Consider the following 7896-nt stretch of genomic DNA (forward strand, 5'->3'; position numbering starts at 1 on the left):
AAAGTACATGCAACTGTGAACAAGAAAAAGGGCAGAGTAGAAGCTGGTTTCTCACAGATCTGCCTCCACATTTTCTTAAAATAAGTGTTTTTTTCCAACCTGAACAAAAAACTGTACTTACCTTCCCATCTGCAGCATGCCACTTAGAATCTTCTCAGTGTAATTAAGACCCTGAGATGCATCCAGTACTTCAAAGAGAGCAGGTCTACAAGAGACACTGTGAAATGTCTTACTGAATACGTGTGTGTGTGTGTGTGTGTGTGTGTGTGTGTGTGTGTGTGGTGTGTGTGTGTGTGTTTGTGTGTGTGGGGGGGGGTGGTGTGTGTGTGTGTGTGTGTGTGTGTGTGTGGTGTGTGTGTGTGTGTGTGTGTGTGTGTGTGTGGGTGTGTGTGTGTGTGTGTGTGTGTGGCGTCAGTCAACTGAGACAGAAAGGGCTTCTGGCAGCAGTGGAGGAGTCGTCGTCTCGGTGTCGGGCTGCTTTATTGCCCGGCAAAAACTCCTGCACCCCTCTGATAAGATAAACTACCTTGGCTGAAGACGGAGGACTGTCCGCTAGCTAGATAATGTAGCCACCCACAGAAGACGAGACAGTTCGAACAATGGAAGATGAAAGTTAAGAGGTGGCTACAGTGGGTGCAAACCCAAAACTGACTGAAATGAGATGGCCCATGCTTTTTAAATCCTCGGTATTAGCTACTGCACAAGATACCAACAAGGATAGTTCAGTGTCACACACACACACCACACACAACACCACACACCACACACAACACACACACACACACACCACACACAAAACACAACACACACCACACACACACACACACACACACAAACACACACACACCACACACACCACCCACACACACACACACACACACACAACCCACACACACACACACCACCACACACCAACACACACACACACACACACACACACACACACACACACGACAATGTTGCTGGATGGACCATAGACTGGATGGTTGATAAAAGATACAAGCAGCATTTTACTACTAGCTTATAAGCTTTCTGAAAGTGGTGCCCAACGCCATTGTTTTCAGCCATTGTTACTAAAAGAAGTTTATGTCAAAAGCATGCTGTTGCAAATTTGCAAAAATTCCAACTAGGCCTGCACAATTCAGTGAAAAATACGAATCATGATTTTTTTAGCTTGGAATTGATATCACGATTCTCTGCCACAATTTTGTTCTCGCAAAGTGTAATGTTTATTGCACATGTGAACCATGACAAAACAAAAAAAATTAAATTGGCAGTACCAAACTGATGTTTTGGCCTGAGCTATAGAACATTGCGCATCACTACAAGCCTGTAAACACAGAGGCTTCAATTAACACTTATTTTATACAGTCTATGTTTAAAACTCACAAAAAGACAGTTGTAGTGCTTGTGATGTAGTCGGCTTGTAAAATTAAACGTTAATCAAAGTCATTAAATAATTTGTTTTTACAATTTTTTTAATAAAAAAAAAGTTATTAAAAAAATGTAATGAACAGGGTGAATTGAGATCGAGATTTTATAACTATTTTTTTACTATTGACCGCCTATTTATTTTTGGTCTCCCGTCTCAAATGGCTCCCTGTTATTTACCTCCACACCACACTGTGCGGTGTGCTCGCCCTGCTGGTTAATCTGCGGTCCTCTTTCTTCACTAGTCCGCCTTTTGCAGAGTGGTAGTGGAGTTTTTCCGAGCCAAACTGCCTGTATAAACCCAGCGTAAAGTATGAAAATACGTTGCGTTTAATTCTCTCCGCATCCCCACTCCAGCCTGCAGTTCAGTGCTGCTGCTGCAGTAGCACGAATCTCACTTCTTTTACTCTGTTAAAAAAAAAAAATGCCGTAACGCGAACTCCAAAGCCCAACTTTATTTTTAATGAAATCAAACACAGAAGTGTTCTCGCCTGGTCTTAAGGTGGTCATAAATTGATACTAGAGTAACCCATTAGCTTTTCCAGCTCCTGCAAAAAATATACAGAGGAGAAATTGTCTGCACAAAATCATCTAAGTGTCTGATACGTTCATACGTAATCCCTGCAAAACAAAATAAAATAAGCTTAAAAGCATACTTCACTGATTAGCAATAAGCTTTGTATCAGTTGAAACCCGGTAGTATTTTTGAATGGCCGTGCTTCCCTCTCTCATTTCTCCCTGAGACTAGATTCCTCTGTATTGCGGGACTGGACAAAAGCCTCCCATGACACAAAAATTGTCTTTTAGCGTGATCGGAGGCATTTTTTGCCCAAAGGCTGTGGACTACAAGGCAGCTAGTTCTGCATGTTTTCAACCCGCCTGATGCCTCTAGACAGGTAAGGGGACATCAACAACGGTGTGCGCTAAAGCGGAAACGGCAAGCGAGGGCAGGAGTTCCAGCTAGCTGTAAAGCGAACACTAGACAGCCACCTGTCCGATCCATCGTGCTTGCAAGTACCCGATCATTAGACAAACTGGACTACATCCTACTACAACAAAACTCACAACGCAAGTTCAGAGACTGCTTTTTTGTTTGTACCGGACTCCGCTATCTAGCTACCAGGCCTGCTAGCCTTCAGAGCAGATACTGCTCGGTCGGGTAAGATTTGTGGAGGTGGGCAGTGTTAACACAGACAGGTGCAGAAATGGGGTTCTTTTATCCAACTACTGCTAACTGCTGGTGGAGTTTGTGACTTAAAAGCCAACCATTCTACAACACAGGCAAATTCACGGCTGTGTTTATGCTGGGTGTTTACAGCCCACCAAGCTATGCTACCAGAGCCTATAATGTGCGTGCACTAAATGTAGCCTGTTTCATATGTCGTTTTTATATATATTAAATGCGTAACACCACTTGAGCCACGGTGAAACGTTTTGTGTATATGGTTGAAATGATAAAACACATTTGAGTTGAGTTAAATGCCTCACTGTCTGTATATGTCTATAAATGGTAGGCGTGGCTTGGGAGTGGACTTGTAGAGCAGCAAAGCAAGTAGCTTTCTGGGATTTGGTGTCTTTCGTCCACATGAGCCAAAAACACATTTTATGGTTTTTCTCAGCCTAAAAGGCACCAATTTAAAAAAATAAAAATAAAAAATAAATAAAAAATTACACTTCTACTACATAAGTGACCCAATTTAAAGATTTATTTATCTTTCCAATAGTGAAATCTCCCTTTAATTTCTCTATTCCTACTGTACAATGACAAATTGTCATTTTAGTAGCTACTAAACATATTAGTTCTTGTGATGGCCTATACAGCTGGACTGGACTGTTCAGCCATCTCTAGCACTAAAAGTAATTGTTATGCATTGCTGCCAGGTTGTGACCCAGGTGATCTCTGAATTGTCATGACCAGGGACATACCCATGTAGACTGGCTTGGTTTGAATTTCCGAAAGGAGGGTTGAACCCTGATCAGACAGCCCTGGCCAAACCCCTGGTCACACCTTCTTATTCAATGCATTTACATTATTTTCATGACTATTTACAATGTAGATTATCACTGAAGGCATCAAAACTATGAATGAACACATGTGGAATTATGTACTTAACAAAAAAGTGTGAAACAACTGAAAACGTCTTATATTCTAGTTTCATCAAAGTAGTGACCTTTTGCTTTTTTGATAGCGCTGCAAACCCTTGGTGTTCTCTCAATGAGCTTCATGAGGTAGTAGGGCTGCACGATTATGGCCAAAATGATAATCACGATTATTTTGATCAAAATTTTGATTGTGATTATTTGTTGATTTTAACCAAAACAAATGTTATCGTCACATAGGCAATTTATAACTGCGAGAGGGAGTGTGATGGACGCTACTCACAGAGAGACGGCTGATCATTATGAACGGGTCCAGCACGGGTCGAATGGCGGATACACACGTCGTGTGTATGAAACGTCTGTATCGTCACTGCACTGCATTTTTATGAACTAGGATATTCTGGCCATGGGTCAAATCTCTAGCCCAGGTCCAGCAGCTCCGTTTCACATGCTATTACTCTACCAACTGAAGTTAGTTGAATACAATAACTTCTTCTGTGTTCTTTGCCGTGGCGGCCGCGATAGCAGAGTTACCCGCGGAAACACTGGTACAAATACAGGTGCGCCCCTCATATTTAACAATATACAGCTGTGTTAATAAAAAATTAAAACTGTAGACAAATGTCAGAAGTGTGGACCGGGCCGGAGAGTAAGAGGAGAGAGAAGAGAGAGAGATCCAAACACAAGCACGGCTTTACAGACGAAATGGGTAATGTAATGCAAATAACACCATATCTCCATACAAACAACATTGCAGTGAATGCAGGGCATTAGCACCGGTGGTCACAGAGGACTACAAGACGCTAAAGCCAACAGACGTACTAGCGAACAGCTAACAGACGTACTAGCACAGCACTGCCGCTGCTGTTGTCTGAAAAACAACAGAAGGACAAAATGTACGTTCCGGTAAACTGGTAAACTAAGACCAAAGTTAACCGACTGCTCGTTGAGTTTCCCTCCGTTACTCTGTCCTCTGTGACCGTCTACATCTAGAAACGAAGATGCGCGGGTGCAGGGAATTACTCTGATGGCAAATGAAGACGGTTTACGGAACGGTGAGAGGGCTTTGCAATAAACCCGGAGCGTTCTATGAAATGACGCTTTAAAAAAATAAACGCTCGATCACGCAAATTTGATCGTGGGGAAGTCCAAATCGTGATAGCGATTAAAATTTGATTATGTGCAGCCCTATGAGGTAGTCACCTGAAATGGTTTTCACTTCACAGGTGTGCCTGTCAGGGTTAATTGTGGAATTTCTTGCCTTATTATGGGGTTGGGACCATCAGTTGTGGTGTGCAGAGTCAGGGTGGTACACAGCCAACAGCTCTATTGGATAACAGTTAAAATATATATAGGCAAGAACTAATCAGTAAGTAAAGAGAAATGAGTGGCCATCATTACTTTAAGACATGACGGTCAGTCAGTCTGGATATTGCAAAAACTTTGAATGGTCCCAAGTGCAGTCGACAAAAACCATCAAGCACTGCAATGAAACTGGCTACACTGAGGACCGCCCCAGGAAAGGAAGACCAAGAGTCACCTCTGCTGCTGAGGATAAGTTCATCCAAGTCACCAGCCTCAGAAATCACAAGTTAACAGCAGCTCGATTAGAGACCAGATGATATATCACAGAGATTCTAGCAGCAGACACATCTCTAGAAACAACTGTTAAAAGGAGACTGCGCAAAACAGGCTTCATGTTGAAATAGCAGCTAGGAAACCACTGCTAAGGAGACGCAACAAGCAGAAGAGATCTGTTTTTGGCCAGAAAAACAAGGAATGGACTTAGACCGTGGAAATCTTTGCTTTGGTCTGATGAGTCCAATTTGAGATCTGTGGTTCCAACCACCGTGTCTTTGAGCAACGGAGGAAAAGGTGACCGGAGGATTTACGTGCCTGGTTCCACCGTGAAGCATGCAGGAGGAGGTGTGTGATGGTTGTGGGGGTGCTTTGCTGGTGACACTGTTAGGGATGTTATTCCAAAATGAAGGCTACTGAACCAGCTTGGCTACCACAGCATCCTGCTGCAACGTGCCCATCTGGGTTTGTTTTAGGTGGACCATCATTTATTTTACCAGGACAATGACCCAAACACACCTCCAGGCTGTGTAAGGGCTATTTGACCAAGAAGAGAGTGATGGAGTGCTGCGCCTCCACAGTCACCGGACTGAACCCAATCGAGATGGTTTGGGGTGAGTGGACTGCAGAGTGAAGACAAAAGGGCCAACAAGTGCTAGATCTCTGGGAACCCTTCAAGACTGTTGGGAAACCATTTCAGGTGACTCCCTCTGAAGCTCATCAAGAGAATGCCAAGAGTGTGCAAATCAATAATCAGAGCAAAGAGTGGCTACTTTGAAGAAAACTATAGACATGTTTTCAGTTGTTTCACACTTTTTTGTTAAGATAATTCAGTTATTGTGGTCATTCATAGTTGACGCCTTCAGTGAGAATCTACAATGTAAATAGTCATGAAAATAAAAGGTAACACATTGAATGAGAAGGGTGGCCAAACTCTTTGGCTGTACTGGATATGCGATTGCGGTCCACTTTTCGAGAAGGTAGCGTCAGCAGGTTTCCCTCTTGAAAGTGCGAGTCCCCATCTACATAAGTCCCTGTAAAATTAGTTCATACAAGACAAGATGCCAAAAGTTCTGTTAAGATTTAAGTAGTCACTTGTAATTTTGAAGAAACTACAAAGGTGAGCTCTGGTGCCAAGATATCAAATTAGTATTACTCTGTATCAATTTATCTGTCCATTGTTAGTGACTGTCAAATTTAGACATTTTCGCAATGTTATGTACAGGATAAGGGGTTGAAAGTAATTAAATGGCTCATTCTATCACAGATAAACAACAATAATCTGAAAAGTCAGCAAATGTATATGGATGACGAGGGTTACAGTTGAAGTCTTCTAAAAGATTTATTAGGGCAGCAGTTTTTCTCGCTTGCAAGATTATTAAGCCATTGATGCCAAAATATAAATACTGGCAGCAGAAAACCTGGAAGTAGGTAAAAAAACAAGTGCAATATTCCAGTATATTTCCCCAGACATTTTGCCCCAGATCACTCAGAATTTTGCTGAAGAAAGAGGGCTCAGCCTCAGCGGCACCAGTAGTGGTAGAGATTATTTTAATCAGACAACACAGGTTCAAGTGCTCGTGTGTGCTCTGCACGGTGAGGAGGCACAGAGCAAGACACTACGTCCAATCCAACTCCAAGGATACGTGGGCAGCATGTTCTCTGTGCTGGTGGGTAAGAGGTTTTTTCTGAAGGGATCGAGAGGCGATCACATAAATATTTGTTTTATCACATGTGGCTATAAATGCACAGGTGCCACGACACTAGAGCATCAGTCAGAAACGGTGAGAAAAAAACTAACGCCTACCCTGCACATGTCCTGTCAACATGTCACCCCCCCTGTATTCCGGGTGTTAAGACCGGTTGCACCATTTGTGTTTTAACTACTTTTAACACTTTAAGACTGCAAAGTTGGAGCATATCAGTGTTAAGCAATTATGAGAGACAGGCATTGAGCTTGTACTTTTACACTAATGCAGTTATGACATGTTCAATCAGTTGAAATTTAATCGAACAATCCAACAAAGACTTGGTACAGTTTTACTGGATATTTGCACTGCACAACTGAAGTGGTGGACGGGTGTACTTCACCGTAGACCTCCCGTCTCAAAAAAAACCATTCAAAAATTATAGGTTTTACAATGTAAAAATCGTATTGCGAGTTAGCACATCTCCCTGTAAGTACGTTACAATTGTAAAAACATGGGTTGTCCTTACCTGGGCCATCTGATACGAGAGAGGTGAATTAAGCTTGGGTCGCTTTGCAGTGGGGGGTCCGGAATCCAGGAGATTGTCAGCCATCGGTCGGCAGATTCAGTGAATGGATGATGATGCAGGAAAAATAGAAGCAGGTTCAGTCCAACTCGTCGACCTTCGGCTAGTATAACTGGTAACTTTCCCAACGTTGTGTTTAAAAGAGCAATTTAACGTTGTTTTTTTTTTTTTTTTGACTGGCAGACTGGCAAAAATGCTGCCGGAGAAAAAAAGGTTTCAAAAGAAAGGCAACAGCGCCACGCTTCGCGCCGAAGATCACCCCATGATAATCCAACACCCACCACCCACATAATATTCAATAATACGTCCAAAAAATATTTCAGTTCGAGAAAAATAAATAAAATTATCATAAAATATTACACAAGGCGTAAGCAAATCCCTTTTTCGCAGAGCCGGTTTACGTCTGCACAGAATCATCTTTTCGCAGAGTCGAAACAAGCAGCCATAAAATCTCTCTGGGCTTAAATAAAAAGAGCAAAATTACAAAAAAATATTTTCTATGAAGTGGATATT

The 7896-nt window shown here is 42.3% G+C and overlaps 1 protein-coding gene and 1 long non-coding RNA gene across 10 annotated transcripts in view; one reads left to right on the top strand and one right to left on the bottom strand.

The window, feature by feature from the left end:
• LOC116702634 (uncharacterized) overlaps positions 1–4922 on the top strand; it is a 37668-nt gene extending 32746 nt beyond the window's left edge. Inside the window, exon 4 of the long non-coding RNA XR_004335225.1 lies at positions 4913–4922. This is a non-coding gene — a long non-coding RNA (uncharacterized LOC116702634). The remainder of the gene's footprint in view (positions 1–4912) is intronic.
• Positions 1–7896, bottom strand: part of crebbpb (CREB binding lysine acetyltransferase b) — a 52944-nt gene that overhangs the window by 39184 nt on the left and 5864 nt on the right. The window contains exon 1 of one of the 9 annotated variants that reach the window (XM_032536948.1): positions 7327–7411. The exons of the other annotated variants lie outside the window; for them this stretch is intronic. The gene's annotated coding sequence lies outside the window, so the exon portion shown is untranslated. Of the gene's footprint in view, positions 1–7326; positions 7412–7896 lie in introns of those variants that run through there. 9 annotated transcript variants of the gene reach the window in all.

This window comes from Etheostoma spectabile, chromosome 15 (genome assembly GCF_008692095.1).
Source record: "Etheostoma spectabile isolate EspeVRDwgs_2016 chromosome 15, UIUC_Espe_1.0, whole genome shotgun sequence".
Classification (NCBI taxonomy): Eukaryota; Metazoa; Chordata; class Actinopteri; order Perciformes; family Percidae; genus Etheostoma; species Etheostoma spectabile.